Below are 10,759 nucleotides of genomic sequence, written 5' to 3'. Positions count from 1 at the left end.
GAGAGATCGAGAGTTGATATGGATCGACAGTTGACAAAGTTGAGAGATCGAGACAGAAGAGTTGATCTAGAGAAATCGAGCGCAAAGAGATCAGAATAGGTAGGCGACGATTTGAAATAAGATGTAATAAGAGGTTTCGCAACCACTTAAATTTTCAGACCTAATAAGAGCTTTTAAGCTCTTAATTGGAAAAAAAAACAAACACACTGAATCCTCTTATGTCTGACCGATTCAGACTTAAGAGGGCATTAAGAGCTTCTTTCTTTACCAAAACTCATGTAATTTCTGAAATTGGTATTAAGAGTACTTTCTTCTCTGTTGCAATTGAGCAGACCCATTTCTGAAGGTTAACTTGTTTTACTCCATGTGGCGTAGTTCTCGTTCTGTTTATATTAGTGCTTTATATGTATATAATCATTGAAATTATTTGTTGAATATATCTTAAAGAATCTAACCATTCCATTGTGTACTAATCATTTATAACACTTTATATTTTGCCATGTTCCATAGATGAAAATGTTGTGGCATTTCCATTTTAGGTTGTAACTCAAGCAAGATGCATTACCTTTTTACCCAGCCTCCCTTCTACTTCTTGTATCTTAATTATAATGCCCTTGTTGTTGCCACAGCCAATAGGAACATTGACGGTGGCAGTAATTGGCACATCTATGTAACAAATAGAAAGGAAGGCACATCTTTTACTGGTGAAGTTCTATATGCATTTCCAAGATTTTCAGGATCGGTGGTTTTCTTCAACCCCTTGAGCAAAAAAAAACTTAACCAAGCCACACTATAATAATGTGAAATGTTGTTTTGTGCCCAGGTTGGTATCAAAAAACACAGCACAATGAGCGTAGGAGCTTGGGAGAAGGATTTTCGAGTAGCTGCGACATTAGTGGAGCCATACAAAATTTCATGGTGTGGAGTTCAGTATTTTGAAGAAATATCAACATGCTTCTCCGATATATCTCCCCTAACATCCTCACTCCAGTTGGACAATCATCCACTCTGTCACCCTTTGTGCAAATTTACGGGCAGTTGAGGTTTGTTGAACATTGTCATGTTCCCAATTGAAACAGTCCAAGCAACGGGTTTTTGATTAATAAATTTGGTTGCAAGGTTAGGTTATTATGGCATTTGGGGCACGTGGTTAATGTCTTTGGTAATCTTGATTCGAGTACCTAATTAAGGGAAACACTAATGATATGTGTAATATGCATGTTACATTGTCTAAAGTTTTCTAGCTATTGTTGATTTGGGTTTGGTGGATGCAAGCATAAAAATGTTGTCATTTTTTAATTTTAAAATTAAATAATTTCATTTAGATAAAAATACACTTGTAGAACAATGCAATGTGAATACTATCACTGGTAAAAGATTAATATATATTATTATGTGGCACCATTATAATTTGTTTTATTGAAAAATAAATAACCAAGTTACAATGAAACATAATTCGTAAGTTGACAACTAATGAAATGAATCATAATACAATGGATATATTGGAAACGTTTTTAAAAGTTCATAGGTTAATGTAATTTATTTCATTCATAGGAATCCGCTTAACAAAGGGAATTTAATACAACTTTTGATTTTGTGTAAAAGTAGTAATGTTTCAATGTCAAAGTTGAATGTTTACGAAAATGGTTAATCATTGGTGTATATACAGAATATTAAACATTATGTGCAAAATTTATCTTCTCAATTTATTTTATAAACCTTGTTTTGCAACATAATTTATTAAAATGGTTCGTGTATCCTCAAAATCCCCTTAAACAGCCACATTTTTATCCAACCAAATCGTAAAAAAACCGTTCACATTCTAGTTACATAGCTATCTCTTCTATTTTATATCACTATAGAACAAACCTACACAGGACAAATAAAAGACATGAAATAATTAAGATACAAGGATGTTGTACCCTACAAAATGAGGAGTATTAGCGATGGAAAATTCCGTCGCAAATCCGTCGCTAAAGGCATAATCTATCGCTAATCGTTCATCGGTCAAAAGCTCGTAGGTCATGCTATCAACGATGGATTTTAGCGACGGATCGGATTATCGATGGAAAACTTTCAGCGACGAATTTGCAACGAAAATATTTCAGCGACAGACTAATGATAGATCTTTTACCGATGGATTAGCGACAGATTCTTTTAGCAACAGATTAGCGAGGGACTTCTTTTAGCGACCGATTAGAGAGGGAATCTTTCAGCGACAAATTAGTGACAGATTCTTTTAGTGACTGATTAGCGAGGGACCTTTAGTGACTGATTAGCGAGGGACCAGAAACTTTAGCGACAGATTTTTTCGTCGCTAGTCCGTCGCTAATTTTTAATAATTTAAAAATAAATAATTTATAATTAAATAATTCCTATATTTATTTATACAAAATTTGGCCATAAAATAGCAAACCAAAAATGTCAACAAATTAAAACTAACCAATTCATACAATTTAATGTTCAAATTCATAAAATCTAACTAGCAGAAGGTGGGGGGGGGAGGGGGAAGGTTCAAACGAGAGCGCTCATTATCTAAAAAAAAAAGAAAAAGATCGTTAATATACAAAATCACATGTNGGCGGGGAGGGGGAAATGTATTCTGACTGCCGCATAAATCAGTAAAATGCTCCGATAACGTGATATATTCGGCTAACTGGGCAGTGTGCCTGGCTTGTTTGGCCTCCAAATCTGCCGTACTCTTCCTTTGGCCTCCATCTCGGCCTGATGGCTCTCCTCCCACAGCTGCACCTCCTCCTCTACCCTTGCTAACTTCTCTCTCAACTCTGCTACCTGTAAATATTTAATATTCTCCACAATCAGTAATTTGTTCGCAATGAAAGTACTGAAAAAGTATATAACAATATAACCAACATACCTCCGCTGTTGATCCGATATCGTATAATCTCCCGATGTTATTGCTACATCTACCAGTCATAGATAAGAAGGATCTTGGGAGGTCCTGAAACCAAAAAGACAACCTTTCTTTCGTCCTTCAACACTCTGCAACCAAAGAAATGCCTCATCAGGGGGGTTGGGTGTCGGCACTAGATTGTGACTCATCCCTAAGGGTGCGTTTGGTTTGCAGGAATGGAATATAATTTGGGGGATTTGGATTTAAAATCCATCCCAATCCTATGTTTGGTTTTCCAAATTGTCAGGATTTGAAATCCTGGGATTTCAATAAAATCCCTTAAACATGGGATTTGGAAATCCTTTGCAATGGGGCGGGATTTAAAATTCAAATCAAATAAGAAACCTAAAATCGCTTCCTCCCGCTTCCCTTCCCTTTGCCTCTCTTCCCTTCCCGTCCCCTCGCTTCCTGCCGCCCTAACCCGTCGATGCTCTCTACTCCTCATTGGTAATCTCTCCTCCTCGTCGTCCCGCTTGAACCGGTGCTCTAGCCGGTGCTCTCTCCTCTTCTTCCCCGCCTTCTCTCATCACTCAGCAGATAAAGACTTCCCTTTTCCCCTTTTCCTTAATATGTTCTCTCCTCCTCTTCGCCCCTTTTGGATTTTGTTAAAAACCCTGTTAGTTTATCTCTCTTGATAGTTAGATTCACTTGACTGCTTTTCATTCCCTCCATGTTCGTATTTGTGGCTTGGAGACTTGTACAGCAGAAAGTTTCATTCCAATCCTGTGTTTTCTGTAAGCTTTGTATATAATTTTTTGTTGTGTACGTTTTGGCTTCTATTCAAATCGAAATTATATGCTTAGATTTGTATCAATTTGATCTATTTGAATTCATATACAGTTCATATACAGTTCAAGATGATAAAGTAATTATTTCATAATGTACATACCAAGAAGTGGAACAAATAACTTAGTTAATAATGTTTTAAGAATGATGATTCATTATGTTTGAATACATGGAGCATAGTAACATGAGTAGGAAGCATTTTGGCCCAACTGATTCAGTGTAGTTAATGTTAGAAATTTCTACTTTCTTTTAAAGTGTACAGGGCTGTGTTTAAATACACACTTTATTTCCTTATTAACAGGAAACTAATCTATAAAGGATTGAAGAAAACTAATTTCTGTTGACCTAATTTCCAGCTGTTATTATATCTAGACCAACATTCTACCTCAAGTTGGAACATATATATTTATAAGACACAACTTGCAGATGATTATATCAGAGATTGGCTTGTGCAATCCTTTTGTTTGAGAACATTAATGACTTGCTTAGGTGACTTGCTCATAGTTTGTTTTTGCAGTTTGTTTTAGTTTGGTACTTAGAATTAGGTGACTTCACTTTAGCAAGCTCCTTATAGGATTAGCTCCTTATTGAATTTGTGTTTTTTGCTTTGAAAAATTTGGCAAAATAAACAATCTAAGGTTGTACGAGATTTGTACTTTGAATATATGTTTAACAATTTGAGTAATTGGACAAGAAATGGACCGACTTAGTTTAACAAGACGTTTACATAGGCAAAGGAGATAAGAGTCATTGGAATGGTTTAACATAGTTGTCCATGTGGTTCTATTCTCTGTTGTGTCCCTTTGGATGATTATGGTAAAAGACAAAACGATAAACAACAAATTGGATACTCGTCATCAAATGTGGATCGATCCTCAATAATGCATATGTATATTTATGAGAGTGTGTTGATCCCAGATCTCTCAATAACACTAATATTTAAGCTATGAATAACCTAAATATATGGTATGAATAGAAAAAGTGAAGAACACTCAAGAACACAAGGAGAATATTCAAGAATAACAATGAGTGCCGAATGATTCACTTTTATTCAAATGATTAGGCGAAAGCTTAAACGACACATGAAAGGTAAAGCCTATTTATACTAGAAAGCTAATTATGGAAGATATTTAGCAAATCCCTTATGAAAAGGAAAGCAATCTAGACTAATGGAAAGCAAATAAATCTAAGTATGGAGTGAAGAATCCAGCTGTCGATTTGCCATTTCCAACTGTCTTCTATGGGGCGTGTTCAACCATGTCTTTGTGAATTTCTTCATCGGGTGCCTCTGGTTGAACTATCGTGGAAAACTCCAAGTGTTGGTGACTATAGGGGTTATGGAGATGCGTAGTTCATCGTACCTCTGGACATTCATCGCACCTTTGGACGTTCATCGCACCTCTGGTTGTATTGGACACTTAGTCTTTTTGCTTGAAAGTCTTCCATCGGCCTTCTGCTCTTTCACACTTGTTGTTTTTCATTACTTTTACAAATATGAGTTATGGGGTCTAACAATGTTGATCCTAGATCTCTCAATAACACTAATAATCTAGTTAATAATAACCAAATTATAGTGATTTGATGAAGAAAGTGAAGAACACTCAAGAAGAAATTATGAACAATTATGAACAATCTTGAGCGTCAAAGATTTCACTTTATTAATAATAAAGACGTAAAAGCGACTTAGATTACAATAGGCCTAATCACCTATTTATACTAATAAGAAGATAACTATCTAATGAGACTTTTTAGTTAATCTTCTAATAACAGATAACGATTATCTAAACTATGGATAAACTTTAGTAATTAAGATAAACTCGAAATCTAGCTGTTGGCTTGTCATCTCCAGCTGTCATTCATGGTATGATGGATCATCCTTATCTTTAAGTCTTCATCGCATGCTTCTGGATGAATTGATGGAAAATACTATAAGTGTAGTTGACCAGAGGTTTGATGAAGATGCTCTTTCCATCGAATCCTTGGTCGTCTATCCGTCCTCTGGTTGTGCTCCAGACTTAGCCAATTATGCCTTGATGTCTCCATCAGTCTTCTAGTTCTTCATCACTTATTGTTTTTCATTACTTTTTCATTTTATGAATTATGGGGTTTAACAGTCTCCCCCTAAGTAATGAAATAACAAACATAGACTAATCTAGAAACAACCATGAAGAACAGAGAATAATCTAATAGAAAAACATCAAATTCCAAATTTTTATTGGATGATGAAATTCTTACAATACTGGAATCAAAAGACATCAATACAAAACAAAAAAATACAACTCATCATGAGCTACCTTGATATATTTCATTGAAGCGCATGAGCAGTCTTCGATAGCCGATGACTGTCGATATCTCATGAATGAGCCGACTCCCTTCTTCTCTTGGCACGTGGTTTCTACCCAGTCTTTCTTTAATGACTTTCTGAAACCATTCATGTGTATCCGATGAATACTTGAAGGCCTCAGTTAGTCTAATTTTTTTTAACCCCAAACTCATTCTTGTAAACAAATCCAAGTTCGGGTTGAGTTGGGATTGAGGCAGACCTTTTCTCCTGCAGGCCTTGGAAGTCTTCGTTTGGTGGGGCATAGGATAGTCTTTCAATGCCTAGCTGAAGAGAAATTTCAAAATCACTCTTGGCTCTATGGTTCACCAGGGTTTCCATCATTTTTACTACCGCTCGGTTTGCCATTTCATACCTGATGCCATGGTCCTACCTTTGAGCCATGTATTCCTCTCCATAGTGAATTCGATGTATCGAATGGCTCGATTGGCAAATGTCCTTACTTTCAGATCCATGACCCTCCTTATCCCATCATTCGAGAAGACAGCCTGAGGTGCTTGTGTCTATCTAATGAATCTATGGTGTAAGAGGTTATAGACTCAGGTGATAGGATTGGAGGGTTAATGGTCAAACTTTCATCGCGGTCTTCATACAGGTATTGATGGATGTTTTCCATCATAATTGGTTCCCTGGGTGACAATTCAGGACGTCTCTGCATCGACTCCATGCTCTGTATAATCTCATCTACCAGGCTCTAAGGAGGTTGCCTTGATGAAGGGGGAGTCTCCACATGCACCATGGGTAGTTAGGTTGAGGGTTGTGTATGAGTTGGTGAGGGTATGGTTTCTTATTAAGTTGGTTCAGCTTGAGTTAGTTGTGGTTCATTGGGTTCGGCTTGGGTGATTTTTGGTGCACGGGGTCCTGTTTGGGTTTGTGGTTGTTGGGGGTGATGAAGGTTGGATTATTGTTGGTTCTGGTTGTATGGATAAGATGAAGGGTTCTGTGGTGCGAGGGGTTGGAGAAGGGTTAAAGGTAAGTTTGGTGTGGGTGATGAAGGTTGGTTTATTTCCATTGGTGGGGTGATTGGCTCTTCATCGGTTGAGGAACTCAACACGATGGGTTCTGGGGTTGCAGCAAAGGGAACATGTACATATTGTACATCTTCAGAGGGCAGAGCCTCTGGTTCCTTCGGTTGAGGGTGATGGTTGAGTTTGTGGTGATGGTGATGGTGGTGCAGCGGATTCTGTATTCTGTGCAGCCGTAGCCTCTGTTTCCCCCTCATGAGGTCCAAGACCTTGATCATCGGGGTCTTGGTCTTTATGCCTTGGCCTTTTGTGTTGGCGGCTGCTGGAGCAAGAAGCTCTGCTCCTCTTCTTCTTTTTGTCCTTCCTGAAGGACGCAAGATACGCCTTCAGGGCAGCTTGTTTTCGACTCGCCTCCATTGTTTAGAGGAGAGTGGTGGTCCGCCGTTGTTCATCGGCCAGGTTCTGGGAGAGAACCCTTATTGGATGGATGGCCCGATGAACGAATTTGGCACTAATCTCATTGAAAGATGAGACTAGCGCCTTGGACAGAGCCCTTAGGTCAGCTCTGGTTGCGAACTTGGTGGAGGAGGATGAGGCTTATGGTGGTATGAAGGTGTTGGTCGATGTATATGGAGGGATGGGAAGATTGGTGATGAGGTCTCTCACCTCTGCAGTGAATGAGGAGAAGGCTTCGTCAAAGGATATGTTAGGATCAAGCGCTTACCCACTACAACAAAAGCAATTGCCTTGGTGAAGGCGCAACCTTATTTCCTTTATAGCGTAGCAGCCAGCGCCACGTTTAGATTTAGGAAGATGCTGGAACCGTGATCAACAATCCCCCCCAGCATCTGCCGGTACTAATAAGAGCTTCGTTAGAAGTGAATGGCCGCGCAACATGCCTTTCTTATAATTATGCACTCCTTGCATATTATGCACACCATGGGATTCGAAACCGTGACCTGCTCTGATACCAATTGTTAGGATCAAGCGCTTACCCACTACACCAAAAGCAATTGCCTTGGTGAAGGCGCAACCTTATTTCCTTTATAGCATAGCAGCCAGCACCACGTTTCGATTTAGGAAGATGTTGGAATCGTGACCAACAAGATAGGCCTGTAGAGGGAGGTTGGGGAGGAGGAGTAGGCTGGGGGATTTGGGCTAAGATAGTGGCGGGTAGTTGGGTGAGGGTGGTTTGGATGGAGGCCATTTGATTGGTGAGGTTGGCAAGGGTAGCATCGATGGATGAGGTGGGGCTTGATGAGGAATTTGGGAGATGATGGTTGTGGGTAGGGAGTTAATGGTTTGAAGGATGGTTTGAAGTTGGGAGATGATGTATGTGAGGTTCGCATCGGCCTTAGTTGCCTGGGCCGTGAGGGTGGTGATGGATTGGATGAGGATTTGGTGTCGTTGGGTGGCAAGGGAGGATGTGGTGTTGTGATGTTGGGTGATGGTTTGTTGGAGCATTTGCAGGCGGGTGGTATTGGTTTGGGTTTGGGTTTCAATTTGAGAGATATGGTGTTGCAGGATTGCAAGGGATTGTTGGAGGTCAGAGTTATTGGTGGAGGGTTAGTTATCAACAATTCCTTGTGTGATGAGTTTAAGGTCTTCCAAGGACCGCATCACTGTATCGACAAAGGCTTGGAACTCATCCTTTGTGACCAGGTCTGCATGTGGGGTAACCCCTGCAGCAACAGATGTTGCAGGTTGGGCCTCTGCTCCGGAGGCGCCTTCTTGGCCTTGTGAGAAGGTAGGCCTAGAAGGACTTCCATCACGTCCTTGATAGCCCTCAAGAGAGGAGCTATCTTGTGATGTTACGACATCTGCTTCCTCTTCCTCGGCTTTAGAGGCCGGGTAAGTGAAGCGAATGTCTGTCCCCTTCGGTAGATCAAATATCGAAGGGGGATGTGCATGAAGGGAAGATCGCTCTGAACGATCTTGGGGTTCAATATCAGAAGCAACACATGCTTCTGTGTGTGTGGTGGGATGTGTCGAGTCCTGAGGCGAAGGGGCTCTTATATCTTCATCACCTCTCTGTTGAGAGAGAGGTGGTGGAAAATGTGGTTCCTCGGCTGATACATCTCTAGAGGCCCGAAGAATGGCCTCTGGATGGCTGGCTGGGGTTGGGAGTGGTCTGGGTCATCCTTGTGCAATACCCTTGTGGCTTTGATCGCCAGGGGTAGATGATGTGGTTGTTATTTGTGTAGTGGGGGGAGGAATTGTATGAGTAGGGCCGGGGGAGGCACGATGAGTAGCATCATCATCATCATCTTCATCATCCGATGAAGATTGTGAAGTCCAAGATTCATACAAACATGATAAGATCTTCAAGAATCAAGATGAATAGAATAGAGAGAGAATATCATCAAAGGTTGATTTGATTGATAGAGAGAAAATTACAGCTCAAATCTTGATTACAATTTGCTAATTACTTGGTAATGATAATTACAATGAAAATACTATTTATAGTAAGGAAAATAGTAAAGCTACACTATTACAAGGTAAGTAAACTAAGGAGAAACTTGAATACAACATTAAAGCTCTTACTCAAACCCAATATTCTCCCCCTTTGGATTCAAGTTTGGACTATTGTAAATTTAGTCTTTCGAAGTCCAAGAATTTTCTCTAATCTTCTTAGAGCGTTCCTGTATTGGATTTTCTCCTCGAACAAATTTATCGCATTGACCAACAAATATCTTTCCTTGGAACTCATCCTTTCTAATTCAGCAGCTCTGTCATTATTCACCCTTTTCAAGTCAAGTGTCCTTCTCACTAATCTTATCGTACCATCAGAATATTTGTTCAGCTCATTAAACCTCATGAATTTCTTTACTTGAAGTTGAGCAAAGTTGATGACCCCGAACTCTGGCTTTTCAAGAATCATATAGACAGGATAAGCATCAATATCTTCTAATTCTTGATTTGGTCTTTTCAGATTGATGATCCGTTGATTGTCTTCAAGGCCCATTTGAACATCAATGACCATCGCCAGCTTCATATGACAACGCATAAATCTCTTGATAGCCTCAAGAGCAATCAGTTCTCCTTCCTTTCTGTTCGTCATGTTTCTGAGTTCAAAATACATGTATTCAAGATCATCCAAATATAAGTTTGAAAAATCTGCTTCGCTGAACCTCCAAATCTGACCATCCTGCCTAGTAACTGTAAATACAGGATACCAGATTCTTAAAAGCTTTTGAGCATCAATTTGTTTAATSGTTACAATCCGATGCTTGGTACGCACTTCACTTATTGGTAGGCATTTGGCTTTCAAAAGGTGTCTGTATTTAATGCTGTAATCTTTGGTCTAACGATGAATGCCAAGAACTTTATCACCACTCAGAGCTTTTTGATGTCGGATGAAAATTCCAAAGTAGACATCTTCTAGGTATGGCTCTCGGATTCTTGCTCGATCATAACCAGGAAAATTTGCTCTGATATGGAATGGCACATAATCTCTGGTGAAGATTTCAGTAGGATCAACGTGTTCTCTTTGAGCAGGAATGTCTGAGACATCAGGTAAAACTGCAGTGGAAGATTCTGGAACAGTCTGATGGTCACTTTGAACAGGAAAGACTGGATCTTCATCATCTATAGCAGCTTCAAAATAAAAATAGATCCCAGTCGACTCGTCAATCTTGTCAATGTCTTCTCCAAAATCTTGCTCTCCACCCAGAGTAGGAGAGAACACATCGTTGAAACCTACGTTGGCAGACAAGTCCAATAACATCCTTGTTCCTACCGTGGAGTCCGCCG

This window comes from Cynara cardunculus, assembly GCF_001531365.2.
Source record: "Cynara cardunculus var. scolymus isolate 2C chromosome LG 16, CcrdV1, whole genome shotgun sequence".
Taxonomy (NCBI): Eukaryota; Viridiplantae; Streptophyta; class Magnoliopsida; order Asterales; family Asteraceae; genus Cynara; species Cynara cardunculus.
This window is presented reverse-complemented; position numbering follows the sequence as displayed.